General features: G+C 41.5%; 1 protein-coding gene across 25 annotated transcripts in view; it reads right to left on the reverse strand.

The window, feature by feature from the left end:
- MYT1L (myelin transcription factor 1 like) overlaps positions 1-10,845 on the reverse strand; it is a 404,498-nt gene extending 393,653 nt beyond the window's left edge. For 3 of the 25 annotated variants that reach the window (XM_049095649.1, XM_049095652.1, XM_049095644.1), the window contains exons 1-2: positions 10,481-10,845; positions 5,233-5,585 (exon numbers count right to left, since the gene is read on the reverse strand). The gene's annotated coding sequence lies outside the window, so the exon portion shown is untranslated. Of the gene's footprint in view, positions 1-2,649; positions 2,779-3,355; positions 3,399-3,544; positions 3,694-3,927; positions 4,129-5,232; positions 5,726-10,344; positions 10,449-10,480 lie in introns of those variants that run through there. The other 22 variants (XM_049095648.1, XM_035700367.2, XM_025454778.3 and 19 more) reach the window with 15 other exon arrangements.
- Positions 10,846-17,198: the final 6,353 nt, after the last annotated feature.

Here is a 17,198-nt window from a genome sequence, read left to right on the forward strand (position 1 = left end):
TGCCAAAGGACCATACATCCGTGGTCTATCGTGCCCTTTTTAATCAACTTCCTAATTAAAAAATGCCATGCTGGCATGAGGTATGAAGGGAGTAGGCTTGGGATATTTCACAAAATCGCATCCCCTAATCCGGGGGTTGTTGAAAATCTGTGTTCTTACAGATGTTTATGAGTTTTCCTGGTGCAGAGATAGAATCAATTTGCTTGTGCCTGGCCCTCAAGACGTATTAAATTTATCCTGAAGGAAACTGGTTTCTGAAAAGCTCTTGCCCAGATGCATTAGGCAGGTGGGAGTTTCAGTGAACCAGAGGGTCCACTAGCAGATGCAGCATTGATTTCTGAATGTTCACAATCTAGCAGACAGCTCCAGAGCAGACTTGATTTGATGGCTCTCTATGGGGTGCCCTGCAGACTCGATTATTTCCACAACCAGTCTGGCTAGCATTGTTTCATGGCGACAATGCTCTGTGCTCTCAGCTTCTGTTCAGATGGCACAGGCTAGTGGCATACATGTACCCGGGTGGGAGGGGACTGGGCCAAATTTAAACTCAGTCTCTAAGAACTATCCATCCCTTTCAGGATCGAGTGATGCAGTAGGCCCTGGAGTCGAGAGGTAATGCTGACTTTTAAAAAACCATTTTGTTGAGTGCCATTAAAATACACTATGAGTCTAGGTTGAGGTAATGGCATGAAGGTCTACCCAAAACAGTGTTTGCAACTAGAAATCCGAGGATGGAAATCTTTGTCAACGTACCAAAAAGAGCCCCCACCCCATACATTATTAATTCATGAGTTGTTTGATTTAGAGACCTCAACCTGACATTCCAAACCTGAAAATATCTCAAGCAAGTGTCCGATAATCTTAAAGACATTTCTCTAGAGCAATTTGAGACTAGAGCAGAGTTTAGTAAAAAAAAAAAAAAAAAAAAAAAAAAAAGCAGTCAGTATGTAATATTGAGCCATAAAGTTCCTTCCAGCTCTATTAACGAGTACACAAATCTATCCGAAGCAGGTTTACATGGTACACGTATTAACCCAATGGCTCAAATATTATCATTTACATGCAACACTTTCACACTGGCGTTTTAAAAACACATATACACCCTCACTTGCAAAACCTTTGAAAAGATTAAGTACTCCTGGGAGTGCAAGAATACATCACAGTACACAATTTTAAAGAAATAAGGCCAAACAACCTCTTGGAAGAAAATATTTAAACCCATCTTCATTCACAATCCACGGGAGCCCTGGCGGAGACTGGCCCTTGGGGCGCCCATGGCACAGAACAGACCCCACAGGGCGGAAGCCGGCCCCTCCGCCAGCCACTCTTCCCCAGTGAGGCCAAGAGGGCCTGATTTCTGACTAATATTTTGGCATCTCACTGATTGCTTTAAAAATTTGCTATGGAAAGCTGCTTGCCTTTCCGAAGTTGATCTTCAACCTTAGATGTAAACAACACCAGCAAAAAAATACGAAAGAAAGAAAGAAAGAAAGAAAGAAAGAAAGAAAGAAAGAAAGAAAGAAAAGAAGGAGGGAGGAAGGGAGATTCCCTTAGAAATCACACTCCCAGGCAGGTGAACATCACCATATTTCTAGCTGGGGGACTTCGTTCTTTCATTGTCTTTGAAGGCAAGCCCTTCCCAACTCCACAGTGCCTGAGAGCTAATGTGACAGATAATGGCATAAAGTGAGTCTGTCAAGTGGAAACTCATGTGACATAATTTTGGCCCTTGAAAGAAGCTGGACTACACCTCTGAGGGGCAGCCAGGCACAAAGGAAGACTGGTAGGTGACACGCCAGTGCTCCCTTCTGTTTGTAAATGGACACATTGAGAGTAAAAACTAATGCTCATATTTTGCCCCAAGAAAGTTATAACCCATCACCAAACTAAAAGGAGTTATTTTAATCGGGGAAAGCTTGGCTCTGTGCTAAAATGAAATACAGCATGGAGAAATAACAGAAATATTTATTTTCTGTAGATAAGAGTTCACAAATCTGAGAACAATTTGGTATTTAATACTGTTGGGTTCAATAAAAACCTCAACTGCTATTAGCAAATTGAAAAACAAAATTTAAGAAAAAAAGGTTTTTGATAGATATAAAAGTAGAGAATTCATCTATTATGCAAAAAAATAAAGAGCTCCGTGTGAGTATTGAGAAACTTACAGCAAGGGCAGGGGTGGGGGTGGGGGGATGGGGGGAATGATTAAAACCAAGTGTCAGGAGCTTCCCACAAAGGGTTAATATGTTTCCCCGACACCTTGTGTTTGAGGTTTAGTTTCTCCGTAAGAGAGTTGTTTTTTTTTTCTTTTTGAGAAAGGCATAGTTTCTTTAAACAGAAGAAATGACCCTCCAAAAAGTTGCATTTTCTGTCAAATGATTGCTGTCATTGTCTAAGGCAAACAGCTGAAGGAAAGCAACTCTTTAAAAAAAGGAAAGGAAAGGAAAGGAAAGGAAAGGAAAGGAAAGGAAAAAGGAAAGGAAAAGAAATGAAAGCAAGCCAGCGTAAAAATAGAAGCAAAATAAAATCCTTAAGTGATCTGCTATATTTAAGAAACTGTCAATAGGCAGTTCAAGGATAGTAATTCCTACTTGAGTTCCACCTCAGAAACACACAAAATAATTAGGTCAGTTTAAATGAAAAGCTTACCTTTCAAGGAGAGTAAAAATTATGAAAATAAGAGAGAACTATGTGTCGGAGAATTCCCGGAGAGGTAAGTATATTTAAGTAGATACTAAACCACCCATATTGCAGTATTACAGTGAGAGAATTATATAAGAAATGTGTGTCACTGGTGACCACAGAGCACTGGGATTCCAGCAAGCTGAGCCTTATTCCCCAACTCAGGACGCCGGTTTGTGAAACCAGTTTCCATTTTCTTCCGAAAAGAACCGAAAGTATCAGAGGCTGTGCCAGTTTTTATATCTCCTGTCTGTGGATCCTGAAGAATTGGTACAAACTTGAGTTCGATTCTCACAAGCTCCGGTGAGTTGCTGGTTAAATGAGCTAAACCCCTCTTCCAGCTAGGAAAAATACATACCGGGCAAAACTAATTATGTCTGGGCTCAACCTGAAACGGCGGCAGCTCATCTGACTGGTCTGGAGACACTGTTGCAGAAAATATTAATTAAACACCTTGACTTGCGGCTGCTGTGAGCTCTGGAAGCAGGGCCCCCTGCGCGGGGAGTGTGCGCTCGGGACTCGGGAGGGAAGATGGATGAAGCGACTAGCCCAGAGCAGCAGCCAACGACTGTTCTTTTGTTACTGACCAGGAGGAGTTGAACTTTGCTCCACTTTGGGGAGCGGAGCCACCGCCACCGCTCTGGAAACAACAAGGAGGACAGGACATATTTACCTGCGGCGAGCATCAGAGGGAGACCTGGAGCGCCGCAAAACAAAGTGGTCCAGATGCCCAGATGCATGGTCTGTGGCTGCAGGGCACCCCCCCCCCCCGCCCGCCCGGCCCGGCTGCTCCGGCTAGGCCGGCGTCTGACAAGCAGCCGTCCCCGTGTTAGCCACCCTGCCTTCCATCTTGGGGACTCACCCAGAAAATCCCGCACCCCGCTCCAGGACTCCAGAACTCCTCTAATGCTCCCGAACGCCCACCATTTGTTCTGCATTCATCCAATCAACTTTGCACTGCACATCTTCTCTCTACCGGCGCTCAGACGCCGGGCCACCGCTCATCTGTATGCTAATTATTTTGCCACATGGACAAAAGTAATAATGCTTTCAGACAGGAAACTAACAGGCCTGAAGTCGAAGATGGAAATTAATAAGTTGACACCACTAAACGCCGGCCAGGCTGTCATGCGTGCCGCGCTGCCTGGCGGAGGGGGCCGCGCCTCGGCGGCCGAGCTGGGCATCAGGCAGCGGCTCCCGGGGAGGCCGGGCCCGCAGAGCAGCACCAGCTCACCGCTCACTTACCCTGTGGCAGGCTGCATCCTCTAAGCACTACCAAACATATCCATTTCCCCAAATCCTAGTACGGGAGGGAACTTCAGCGCTGAGCTAGATATTTTTCAAGTGATAGCTGTGGATTAAACCAGTAATTTCTAACCTTCCTGTTTATTAAGCCTGCAACACAGTCAGACAAGATTGGGGATGCATGCTGTATGCTTCTTACATTGTACCCACAGGCCCCTAAATCTCTAGAGCAGAATGTGTATCATGTGCAGTGCCGTATTCAATGTAATAGATGAGAACTGTAAATACCACAGTCAGGCCGGGAGCAGTTGCCGGGGAGGCAGTAGATCTAAAAACATCCCCCCCCCCCCCGCCCCCATCATCGATGCTATGGCAAATCCACGCTGTGGCTACAGAAACCTCATCAGGTCGGCTGCACCTACGGTATTGTGCACGGTGCCACCGCTTAGCATTAAAAACAAAACAAAAAAGAGGTTCGGAAGCCTGCCCTGGCATTTCAAAGGAGAGAACAGTTACACAAGAGTTAACTGGAACTGACTCCTAAACCTCTCCGGGGTTGCCAACCACACTATGCTCTGCTTCAGTAGGAGCTTCTTTTATCACTTTCGCTTAAAACAAAAGACATAAAACTCTTTCTCCAAGAAAGTTAAAACATCATCAGTCTTGGGGTCTTGTCTGAAGGGGAAAAAATACCAGAAAAAGTTCTGATCAGAAAAGGCGAGACCAAATGAGATTTCAAAAATACAGAAAGGAACATAGATATATGACTTTCATTAGCATTTTCCCCGTAAAAAAAAAAAAAAAAAAAAAAAAAGAAAGTGCTGATTTTATAGATAGCTCCTTGGGTCGAGCAATAAAAGCTTTCGTCCAGCAGTGACTGTGCCACTGCACTCCCTGCAAACCTCTGTTATAACACTCACCACTATGAAAGTCCACATTAAATCACAAAGGCTACTTAGCACCTCCCACTCCTCCCCCTGGACACTAGCCTTGCAGACACAGACTTCTGTTTAATGACAACTCCAGCTGCATGCGGGTATATCGGGTGCCTGCCCACAACGATATGATCCTGAAGGACCAGCTCTGTTGGAGAAAGAGTCCATTGTTGGCTCCTCTGCACACCAGACCATGCGATTTTAGGAAGTGTTAGAATTTGTCATCACGCAAGCTGCAGATAGTCAGGTAGGCAGGGAAACAACTATGTGCCCAAGTGCTTAAGAGATCAAGTGAAATCATTCCAAAGAGCTGGAAGTTACAACAACCAGATAAATTATACACAAGCTTGGAAGAGAAAGAAAGAGATACCTTTTTGCAGAAGAGTTGGTGGCCATGAAGCAAAACGCTGTTCCGCAGTCTATTTCTCCACACATGCAGGGCTATTTCTGCTGTGGAGAGCCCATGGCACGTGTTGATCGCCTCTCCCTATACATCCCCACTCCATCCGCCCCTGCCCTCCAGCGCCGTCACCGTCAGCTCACTGTGTAGACGGAGAGTCTAGGGCAGAACCACCACCGGTGATAAACCACTGCAGGCTTTTCCACAGAGCACGATGCTGACCGTGGTTTCCGAGGGGGGGGGACGGCTCCGAAGTCTGAAGTTACCGAGAGCACCTCAGTCTGCCTTTCAGACGTGATTCCTCTACATCCCGAGCCTCTTGCCTGACGTGTTGAGACCAGACATGCTGGTTACTACAGAGCCCACCGTTCCCTTCCCATCCAGCCCTGCTGGAAATCACTGCAGTCTGAGAGCGAGGATCGCTTTAGGAGAATGCCCTGTACCATTCTGTGTTCTCGCAGCACAACACCCCTTACACTTAGACTAAAATATTTTCCTCCCCCTCCCAACTTTTCCAATAATCACCACGTGGGGAGTAGGGATTTTTTTTAAAGAGATACATTTTAGGAAAAATCTGCTAACAGAAGAGCCCAATACAGCAATGCTTATCAGTATTTCTTCATATAATAAATAAGCATTTGTGTGTTCTTTCTAGTTTTATAACACCTGGCTTACATTTTCTCTGCCATCTCTGATTACTTCTACAGATACCCTGAGGACTCATTATGATGTCAAAGCTTAAAACAGTTTCATTGTGAAAACAGGCATAGAAAAAATCATTGTGTATGCTTGAACAATGCAGGTGTGAAAGAGACACAGACAGAAGAGAGGGAGGCAACAACAGACAAACAGGAACAGAGTTAAAGAGAGAGGGAGAGGAGGGGAGAAGGAGGGGGAGAGGGAGAGGCAGGGAGAGAGAGAGAGAGGGAGAGAGACAGAAAGAGAGACAGAGAGAGAGAGAGAGAGAGAAGACAGGACACAAAGCATACTCCAAACTGAAACCATGTTGCATTGAAATACAGCCCACTGATGGGAAATGTATAGCTGCTGCCTTAAAATAATCTGGTATCAGGAAAATCGTACAACAGATCACTACAAAAGTAGAGTATTTAGTGTGATTTCTTGTATAAGTTATGGCCATTATAGGCATTATTTCTAATTTGTGGTGTACGCCAATGTAAAATATCTTTTTTTTTACATCAACCACACATGATATTTGGATGTGCCTTATGTCCACCACTTCAAAATAAAATTTAAAAAAATAATTTTATACACACACACACAATTTTAAGTTTGTGATATCTTTTCTCTTTAGTTCAGTTTGGAATAAATGTAGACCAGTGCCAGGTACAGTGTTGTGGTAAAGAATATACTATGGTGAAACTTGGCCTGCTGAAAAATATGTTAATCATTTGCAAGTTTTGTTCAAGTTTAGCCTCCATTACTCCTTCATGGGGAATGCCACACATATTTTCAAAAGAAGAAGAAGAAGAAGAAGAAGAAGAAGAAGAAGAAGAAGAAGAAGAAGAAGAAGAAAAAGAAGAAGAAGAAGAAGAAGAAGAAGAAGAAGAAGAAGAAGAAGAAGAAGAAGAAGAAAAAGAAGAAGAAGAAGAAGAAGACATTTGTATAAAGGGCTTTTTAAAAAAACTTGAACATAAGAAAGTGCATAATACTATTGTAATCAAATTATTTTTTTTTGTAATCAAATTATAATAAGTAATTAGATTATAAGAATTTGCCAAAACTAAAGATCTTTGTTTCTGAATCTACCATTCATTCGCTTCCTGTACAGACTGCTGGTGAGACTTTGCATCAAGGCAGACTTTAAGGCTAAGTAGTAGATGCATTTGAAAATCTAGTTATTGATTGGAATTGTAGCCCTGAACTCAAAAGGACAACCCAATGAGCTACCCTTCAGTGTCAGGGCAGGGCTGCCTTCACCAAAAAGTGTCTTGCTAGTCCCTCTTATCTCACTGAGTGGGCTTCTTAATATAAAATATTCAAGAGTAACTAAAATGCTAAGTTGTTTGAAGTTAAAAATGTAGCCATCAAAATATATAATAAGTAAACAACGTATTTTGGGTGATTATACCATGTTTCTTATGACAATACCTCTCCCTCAGATTATCCTACAGGTAGAGTTGGAAATCTGGTTTACCCATGTGACTTTGAAAATATTATTTAGGCAACAAAATAATTTTTTTCACAGAAAACTGGTTTGGATTTTTTAATCACACATGTGAAGTATTTCTAAAAGCAAATCAACAAATAGATTAAGTCTAAATTTTAAGTATAGTTTTAACAAATAGAAAAACTTTAAAAAGCCTTGAAGTTACAAAATAACTTATTCCCTTTTCTTAGTCTACTGAAAATTGGCATAGACAACAGGCATAAAACATCAGGCATATTCAATAGTAAAGTATGGAATATAAATATTTTCAAGACAGTAAAAAAAAATAAGCTAGGTGAAAAACAGAACAGGAACAATGGAAGGCATAGACTGAAGGGGCCCCTTTTCTGAAAGTGCCCACATTTTCCTGAAATCATGCTTGTTCTATATTTATAGTCTGAAAGGAAATTCTGTGCTCATATTCCTTTAGGAATTTTGTTACAGCACACATACATGGTCTACAGATCATTGGGCCTTTAACTTTGATCTCAGCTTCTAACACACATACACAAAATCAGCCCAAGTTTCGCGGCAGGATGCAAGTTTAACTCATGAGAAGTTGACATTTATGCTTCATGTATACTTCCTGTCTTGCTGGTTCATCTTGATGGTCCTGGCTTATCGTTTCCAAAATAAATGTCTATCAGTAATTACATACCTTTCCATTACAAAAAGCTTTTCCATCTGAAAAACATGTCTACCTAGTGTTTACAGTTTTCCAATGCACCATTGTATACTTAGGCAAGTGATTTTAATGAAATCCTAATGTTTGGCAATTTGGAAAGTGGGGTGAAATTCTTATGTGCAGAGTAAAACACAGAGATTGCATATCTTTTCTGCCACCATCTTCAAAACACCCAATTGTGACCATAAAGGCTGCTCTTGCTCCTACCTCAAGGAGCACAATCATCAAGGTGATGAAAGTGAGCCATTTTTACGTTGCCAGTAAACTAGTGGAAAGTCAGTCAGGGCTGAACGTAATTGCTATCAGCAGCGGACAGCTCCCGGTGCTGAAAGGGAAGGGGAGAGAAGCCCTGCTCACAATGGCTCACTCAACCAGCCTTTGAAAAATCACAGCAAAACTGAATGAGGTGGCAAGTGCTCGGGCTGAATGGCACTGTCTACAGAACAATGGCAGCCAGCTCCAAATCCCACTATAATCACATTAATGAGATTAATCAGTGAATTAGCAGCAGTCAAATGTCAGGGAGACAAGGAAGAACCCAACCAAGATTGGTAATTAACTTTTTTTGAGGGGGTGGGGGAGAAGGAAAAACCAACTCTGCTACCTCCTAGTTTGCTCAGAAGTTGACAATTCTGCTTTCCAAATCTGAAGACGACATGTACTGATCAAAAAGCACCAGCATAATCCTTCCTATTATAATATAGATCCAGGTATCACGTTACCGTGATTCAACTACAGTCCTCTGAGAAAAGTGATGTCACTTTAAATAATCTTCACAAACTATCGGGCTTTTATTGTTTTGAACTTACTAAGTGTGAAATTACTAGAGTGAAATCATTTCTGTAATACTCGAGCTAAAATATAAAAAAAAATGGCTGATTTTAAAAGGAAGGATTACATAACAGCTGCTTTGCTTATAAGTCATCCGTGATACTGTGGCAAGAGTTTTTTAAAAGTGCCATCAAGTAAAAAATTATTATACAAGCATATCAGCAACCGTCTATTGTCTTTAATAAAGAAAATATGTCACTACAGTTCAACCTTGTGGAGAATTTCAACCAATTAACCTATTGTACTTGAGAGCATAGAATCATACACTTTCCTTCAGGTCAATTAGAAAAAAAAATAAACTTCCTTTTTCCTAGAACGTGTCACTTAGTCGTGTATATGATATACAATCAACACTTTGCATTCAAAGTTCTGAAGAGGTGAAAACTTACGGGAATGCAATGGAGCTGTTTTTCAAAAGGGAATATTGTGCAAAACACTTTTTTAAAAAAAGTAATCACATTTTTATCTGCATGGCAGACATGCTCTATTTATCGTTTAGAAAGCTGCATAACTTTTATGAAGTTGAACAATTAGAAAGACTCCCTTATGCCTATAAGGGTGGTGGTAGGGTGCTTTTGTCTGTGAAGTTAATTTTGTTCAGTAAAATACACTCAAACACAAAAGCTCTTAGGAAAAATATTTTTACTCAAAGTAAATAAATAACTTAAAATTCTACAGTATTATATAGTAGAGTTTTAGTGGTACAAGAAATTGTCATGGCTAATTTAATACTAAAGTCAAATTCAATGCTCTATAGTTCGAATAACTATCATATGAATATTTGCATATCTATTTATTTCCTTATTATGACCTATCTTGAAACTAAAGTTTGCAGTCTGGACTTCTAGTTTATTAATGTAAGTTGCATGAGAAGACATATTTCTGTTACAATTGAAATAATGTTTCATCACTATGAACTTCAGACATTTAGGTAATAGTTAAAAATCTTTGAGTTTCTCAGTTTAGACCATATAAGTCAACTTTCTCACCATTAGGCAAAATGTAACATCACAGCAAGAATATCGAATGTTTTAACAGCCTTTGTAACAATGCTCTGCTTCATTTGTAATGGAAAGTAACCCAGTAAAGTCTCTGGGAAGTTTTTGTTTCAGTGCCCGCAAATCATCCAAGTATTGTCCATGCAGCAAGTTTTTTTTTTTTTTTAAATAAACAACATCACAGTTAAGGCATGCATCTTAATACCCATTTTGCTGTAAAGACAGACTTCTGTGGCTCACAAACTCTCTAGCCCAGGAACATTTCAGCTCCCAGCCATGCTGTAAAAATAACTTTAAAAAGGAGCAAACAATAGGCACTGCAGCACCAGCCCCTGGACTACGGTAAAACATACGCTGTCCACCAGGTCCACAGAATTAACCTAACGAAGATCACATACCTCACAACATGACCACAACCGCTCACAAGTTAACGACCAACTCAATGCTGTCAACTGTGCTGGCTCAATAGACACCAGAAGAAAAGAAAACCCTTTTCCACCACAAGTTTGAAAGGAGGATGAGGAATATGCCTACCACCGAGATGCAGAAAAGGTTGCTTTTTGTCTTCAGTGAATATTGACACCATAACCCATAGTCCAGGGAATAAAACGTAAAATAAAATACACCCACCAACAATGAATAAAAAAATCAGGGGGCTTCAAGAAGGCTGCGAGGAAAGCTCTCTCTCTGCTTTAGTGTGCAGTAGCTTAGGGAAAAAATGTCGCCCGGGCAGGACTGACAAACGCAGCGCGATCGGCTCGCGGGCCTGAGGGATCTGTTTCACTTCCACATGCGTCCCCTGATGCACACACTCCCACTCATGCTCTCGATATGCTTTTTTTTTCTCCACATTTTTTTTCACGAGCTCCAAATCCCCGGCATATGACCTTCTGTTAAATAGATAAAAAAAAAATTGCTTATCAGTCATGCAAATGAGGCTGAATTCATTTTCCACAACAGATGGCCTCATAGATAATGATGATGGAAGAGAGAAAATTGAATGTCTCTCACAAGGTGGCCATGGCAACCGAGAGCAGAATAATATCAATAATAAGCTCAGTGCATAATAAGGTTGTCAATCCCACAAATCAAAGTCTCCAGCTAAATCAGGTACACCACCCCAGCTAGTTACCAGGTAAATATGAATATATATATATATATATATATATATATATATATATATATATATAGCAGTTTACAGTGACCATGAAGAAAACTAGAATTTCAAGGCATTCTGTGGAAATGCGCATGTGTGTGTGTGTGTGTGTGTGTGTTTCATCGGAGGGGGTTGGTTTGATAATGAAATGACAATGTGACATATTTTTTCTTTATTTTTGTTTCATTATATTTTCTGTAGTGCACTTGGTCTCGGGAAGGATTTTTAAATAGCCATCTTGAAATCTGGAATGTGGAGTGTGGGATCTCCTGTCTCCTCCTCGCCCCCACTCTCCCTGTCTGATGTTCTGTGCTGCCCTGATGCAGTAGCAGCTCGCCTCAGGCTTCCACCTTGACTCCCAGGGGGACATCCTGCAAAATGAATCAGCAGCCATCCTGAGCAGGCTGATTAAAATGAAAATGGCAAGGCACATGTCTGGGCGGAACTGGAGCTCGGCTTTGCTGCCTGTCTGGCAAGCATGCTCAATATAGCTCTTGCTAATAATGGCTTACTGCCTTTCGTTTTTTAAAAAGGTATCGCCCTTTTTCCCCTTAACCGACTGGTGTTGGAGTATGTGTGTGCATGTGGGTGGGTGTGCATGTGTGTGCGTGTGTGCGCGCGTGTGTGCGAGTGTGTGTGCGCGTGGCCGGGGTGGGGGGATGGGAAGGGATTGTTCGATTCTTCTCATTTTCTGCTGCTCACATGCAGACTGCCTGCCTGACAGCACCGTTATTGTGAAACCGAACTTACCTCTGTCATTCTTTTGGGGAAGGAGGTAGCTGATAAGTCTCAGGGTAAAAGGGCCAGTTATAAACTCAAGCCGCCTGAAAGACCAAGTCACCATTTTACACCTAAATACAATAATTTCTAACCGATTCCGAGGCAACAGACCTTGAGAGAACGCTAGCTGCTTCACAGGCTCACAGTTGGACTCTGAAATGCAACCTATTTCTGTTTCAAACATTTGCAACCAACCTGCTACTGTATCCCAGATATTATGCAACACAAAGCATCCAAAATAGGAAAATGAGAGCTAACTGATGCAATAATTTAACAAATCTAATAAAAATAAATCTCTGAATTTTTCTCAAAATTCTCAGGCATGGCTTTTAAGATTACCCTCAAATAAGTATCTTTGACAAATTTTTCAGGTTTTTTTTTTAAAAGCATTCTGGAAATAAGAACATTATCATTTTTCATAAAAAATGGCTTAAAGATTAGAACCAAGGGTTTTCCTGAATTCATCATACTTTATTTTTCCTATGTTTTTTTTCTAAGATGCTAACAATCTTGCAATTTTGCTGTCTTAATTTCCCTTCTTGATTCTTTTTGGTAACAGATGCATGTGTGTGTGTGTGTGTGTGTGTGCTTATTTTTGCCATTAGTAATTCTTATCTCTGAGATGTGATCTTTTTTCCTCCTGCACTCCAGCCCTGTTGCTGCAGTGTGAATCAGAAATCAATAGAGCTGCCCTAATGGAGACTCCACTCGGCACGCGGCGAAGCAGCTGCAGTCTCCTCAATCTCTCTCTCTCTCTCTCTCTCTCTCTCTCTCTCCCTCTCTCTCTCTCTCTCTCTCTCACACACACACACACACAGAACTAATGACGTCTGTGCAGCTTTTTCAGCTGATTGGGCAGCACATCGGATGTTCTGTGGAGCAAAGAATAGGAATCATTTACAGTCGGTGGAAAAAAAAATGGGAGCATGTATTCTCCTGTGTCTCAGACACTGATCCTGAGCTCCCCAGACAACCAGTCACCGATAAGGGACAGTTGTTCAGGTTGTGTGGTCCTATGGAGTAAAGAAGAGCTCCAAAATGGTCATGGAAGGAACAGCACAATGAGACTGTTTCCATTTTATAAAGGACAAAGCTTTCTCTAAAAATGCAAGCAGAAAAAAATGTACAGAAAATTTGTATGTTAGGTCAAATAGTGAACCTCACTGCACTATTTTTAAGGGTTCGAGTATGCAACATAATACTATTTTTAAATACTTCCAGACACACGTTTTAAAATAAGGTACAAATGACTGTGTGTACATACACACAGACACACGCTTATGTGTTCCTCTGCCTTAGCTTAGCTGTGTTAGCAATAAATGCAATTTTCTTAGTTAAAATTTATCCCCAAATATCTTATAGTAATAAATGCATAAATCTCTAAATGGTACTTAGGCATGATATTTGAAACCACAGGCTTATATATGTGGATTTGTTCCTTAGACATACGTACATGTCTGTGGAAATGCACTGTCTGTCGGGGACAGGGCACTGCACGTATGTAAGCACGTGTGCATGAGCATGTGTGCACACACATGCATGTGAGTGCAGGCACGACATGGCTTCAGCCACTTTCGTTACCTGAGGCTGGAGGTGAATGTCCCTGAAAGGACAGGCTGCTGGGTGGAAGAGCCAGGCAGCTATGGTTGGCCGTGAAGGAAAGGCATTCTGGGCTCTGCAGCGCGGGGGAGTGCCTCTCCCTCACACGCCACCAGTGTCTGTTGTTCCTCCACATTTTACTCACAACAACTGCCCAGCCTGAGTCTGGCTCCAGAGAAGCAGCTGTGCTCTTTCCACCCAACCTTTGCAGGACTTCAGAGTCTGAGATGCCAGGATCCGGATGACTGAAGAGAAGGGAAAACATAAAGGGGTCACAAAGCCGCAGAGCGCAGCAGGAGAGCAGTGTTTCAGTCTGCATTTTGCAGTTACATTGTGGGTACACTTAATAAATTAAGATTTCTTAAAAAATGAAATCTGGTACTCTGCCATTGGTAAAGCAAATAAAACCCTTAGGACCCATCAGGACCAGGGAATACCCCAAAGGCTATTTAGATTAAAGATCTTGCTGTAGCTTGCAATTAAACCACACGATGCACCATTTTGCTTCCAAATATCCAGCATACGCTTCCTTAAATTATTTCTAGTATAGCATGTTGCCCTTAGATGTTCATTGCCTTTCTGTATTAGGAAATGCAGCTTGTAGCGTATCCTATTAATTAATTAACAGCTTATCAATTAACTACTTTGTAAGAGGAAATACATTCACAGCCCCTTTTAATTGGCATGTATGTCCTCCAGTTTAATACAAAGAAAATAAACCCCAGGTGCTTTGTGTCTTGAACTATAAATACAGAGACTAAACACTAGGCTTGTTCAAGCCCTCAGCTGCACGGCCTGGTCTTTCCCACCAACAGTGAACGGATCTCTGGACTTGTGGCTAGACTCTCGTCTCCACATGATACCTATCTACGAGACCTTTACCTTTCTTCATATGCCTTATTTCACACCAAGGCAAAGGAATGGGGACCAGATTTCCATGTATAGTGTGAGGATGACCTTTCTGAGTTTTGATACGGGAAGCTGATGACATTGTCCTGAAATACCTTTTTTTTTTCATTTTTTAATTTTTCTTCAGAATTACATCTATATCCAATGATGGCATCGTGTGATAGGAAAGGGAGTCTTGGACTAACTTAGGAGAGTAGCAAATAGGAGAAATCATCACAGCTGAGTAGTAAACAGTTAAAATCTGGAGCCCAAACACCCTGACGACAAAGTGTATGCCATGTGTGCCAGGTGCGACACAGCCCCACCTCACCGCCCGTTAAGGGTTGAACTTTCCGAATTAGACTTATATGAGATAAGAGCTACTTGAGTAACACACCAAACAATGATCAAGATGGGAAACCCGTCTTCACTGCAGGGAATTAGCTTTAATCAATCAGTATGCCTATGGAATGCTCAACAGCAAATGCTAAAGCAGAATATGCTGTTGGTGCTTTACTCTAAAGATGGGTGAGAAAGAAATCTGGGGGTCAGGGGCACCTGGGTGGCTCAGTGGCTGAGTGTCTGCCTTTGGCCCAAGTCATGATTCCGGGGTCCTGGGATCGAGTCCCATGTCGGGCTCCCCGCAGGGAGCCTGCTTCTCCTTCTGCCCGTGTCTCTGCTTCTTTCCCGATATCTTTCATGAATAAATAAATAAAATCTTTTTTAAAAAAGAAATCAGGAGGTCATAACATGAAGAGTTGGCACATCAAGTATAGTTGCAGGCAGATGGAAGTCGGTTGTGTAATCTCAGTGCACTGAATGGATCAGAAAGGACAGGCTGTGAACTTGGTGAGACTCATGGGTGTACTTTGGAATCTGCCTTGGGTTGACTATCCTATTGCATGTTAACAGATACTGGGGGATTGGAAGAAATAGGATTCTGAAGCATTCATATTCAGACCTCTTGGCTTGACTTTATAGAGCTGGTCATTTTTGAGCAAAATATATAGATTAAAACTGTACCAAATATAGTTCTGGGATTCAAGAGTGTTGAGAATTTAAGGTTTAGGTTATTACAGCCAACAAACCAAGATAACCTATAAAAATATATTTATTTCTTCCCCAAGTTCATAATTTTAAGAACATGAGCTACAATTTTATAAAACAAGCACTTTCTTGACCCCCAGTCTCTGAATTCTCTCACATCTGGAGTCTTTATATCACATTTTCTCACCCGTAATCATATGTTTAATACACCCGCAACTATCCAAATACTTGAGGAAAGGAACATATGCTTCTGAGCTTATGAGTACATGGTGATTGTGCCGTACAAGACAGGTGCTTCTTGCACTGTGATAGATTCTCCAGTTCACGTAGGGGTCTCATCACTAAATTAAGAAACAGCGAGACACATTTTAGACCATTTACTGTATTTGGAATAGAATTATTCTTCACTGTACTGAGAACAGTAATAAATAACATGTATATCTAGAACAGTCTTGTGCTGTGTGGTGACATCAGTGTCCTAACTGGACCAGCGCTACTGCATATTTTTAGGCATTGCTGTCAATAAGCTAGCCTCCAAGTCTGACATTTCAACTGTCCTGGCAGTTCTATCTTTCTACCCAAGTAAGCATCATATTCACTTATAACAAACATACTATGTGATACACATACTGGTACTTAGAATATAGCAGGCAAGTCAAAATAGGATAAATGGGAGAAATCAAGATTCATTACTTCACTTGTAGAGAACACTCAGCAAGGTGAGAATTTGCTACTCAAGGTACTTAGTGTCAAGACAATTAAATTATCTGCTAGATCATATGGGATGATTTGCTGGACTAAGGAGGATGGCATACGAAGGTCCTACCCGCTTTGCAGAACTGCGCTCTGTGAACAGGGGTCTGATGTGAGTGCCACCAGGAAGATTCCACATTCTTCCCCTGGTCCTGGAAATGAGAAGATTCTCAGACCCAAGGCATTGAAAATGAAGGGTGTCTTTGAAGAAAGACCTTTCAGTAACATCACGAAAATAAATGATCCTTTCTCAGACGGACCTGCAGCCATTTTTCAGAGAAACTATAGGCATCTTTGGACACTGGCTTCCCCTAGTTCCTGAGAATCCAGAATATCATTTGCCTACTGGATAAAGTGTGGTCTTATGGGGAGGGGGGTTTGTGACACATTAGGTCAACGAGGCCTTAAAATCTCCCTATGTATCCCCAAAATTCCTAAGGGTAGAGGTGAAAAATACATATTCAATAATTGGCAGGATCTGCATCTTAGATCCATAAATGAATTAGCCCCACAGTCAACCAAAAACATGTGGTATTGCTGGAGAAATCACACATGATAGTGTCATCAACAAAGTCTCAAAATTTGCAGTGATGGGATTCTCATCCTGTCCCCTTTCATTCACTGGTGTGACAAGTAGGCAAGACAGGGCGCTTGGAGAATAGTGATGACACAGTAAGCTTAAGCCAGGGGCACAGTGTTCTATTCAAGCAACTCAACACAGCTCCAAGCACAGGGAATTGGATTTTTAACCCAATAAAAGAGAAGACCATGATAGTTTCCCTTCCTATACTGGGAATCACAATATATCTTCACTATCTTGTCTCAGGTTAAATTAATTTTTCATTTTTACAGGAAACAGAATCATCTTGCCGCCCTGCAGGACATTAGGCTGACCACTGCAGCAATGGCAACAACTCGAAGGACCTAAAAGTACGGGAAGTACTCATTCTAGATTTCTTGGCAAGACGGAGTTTCACCAAAGACCGGCAGACAAATGTAGAGAAAGATACAGGGGCCCATGCCTTCCAA

The sequence above is a fragment of the Canis lupus genome, chromosome 17 (genome assembly GCF_003254725.2).
Source record: "Canis lupus dingo isolate Sandy chromosome 17, ASM325472v2, whole genome shotgun sequence".
NCBI classification, from domain to species: Eukaryota; Metazoa; Chordata; class Mammalia; order Carnivora; family Canidae; genus Canis; species Canis lupus.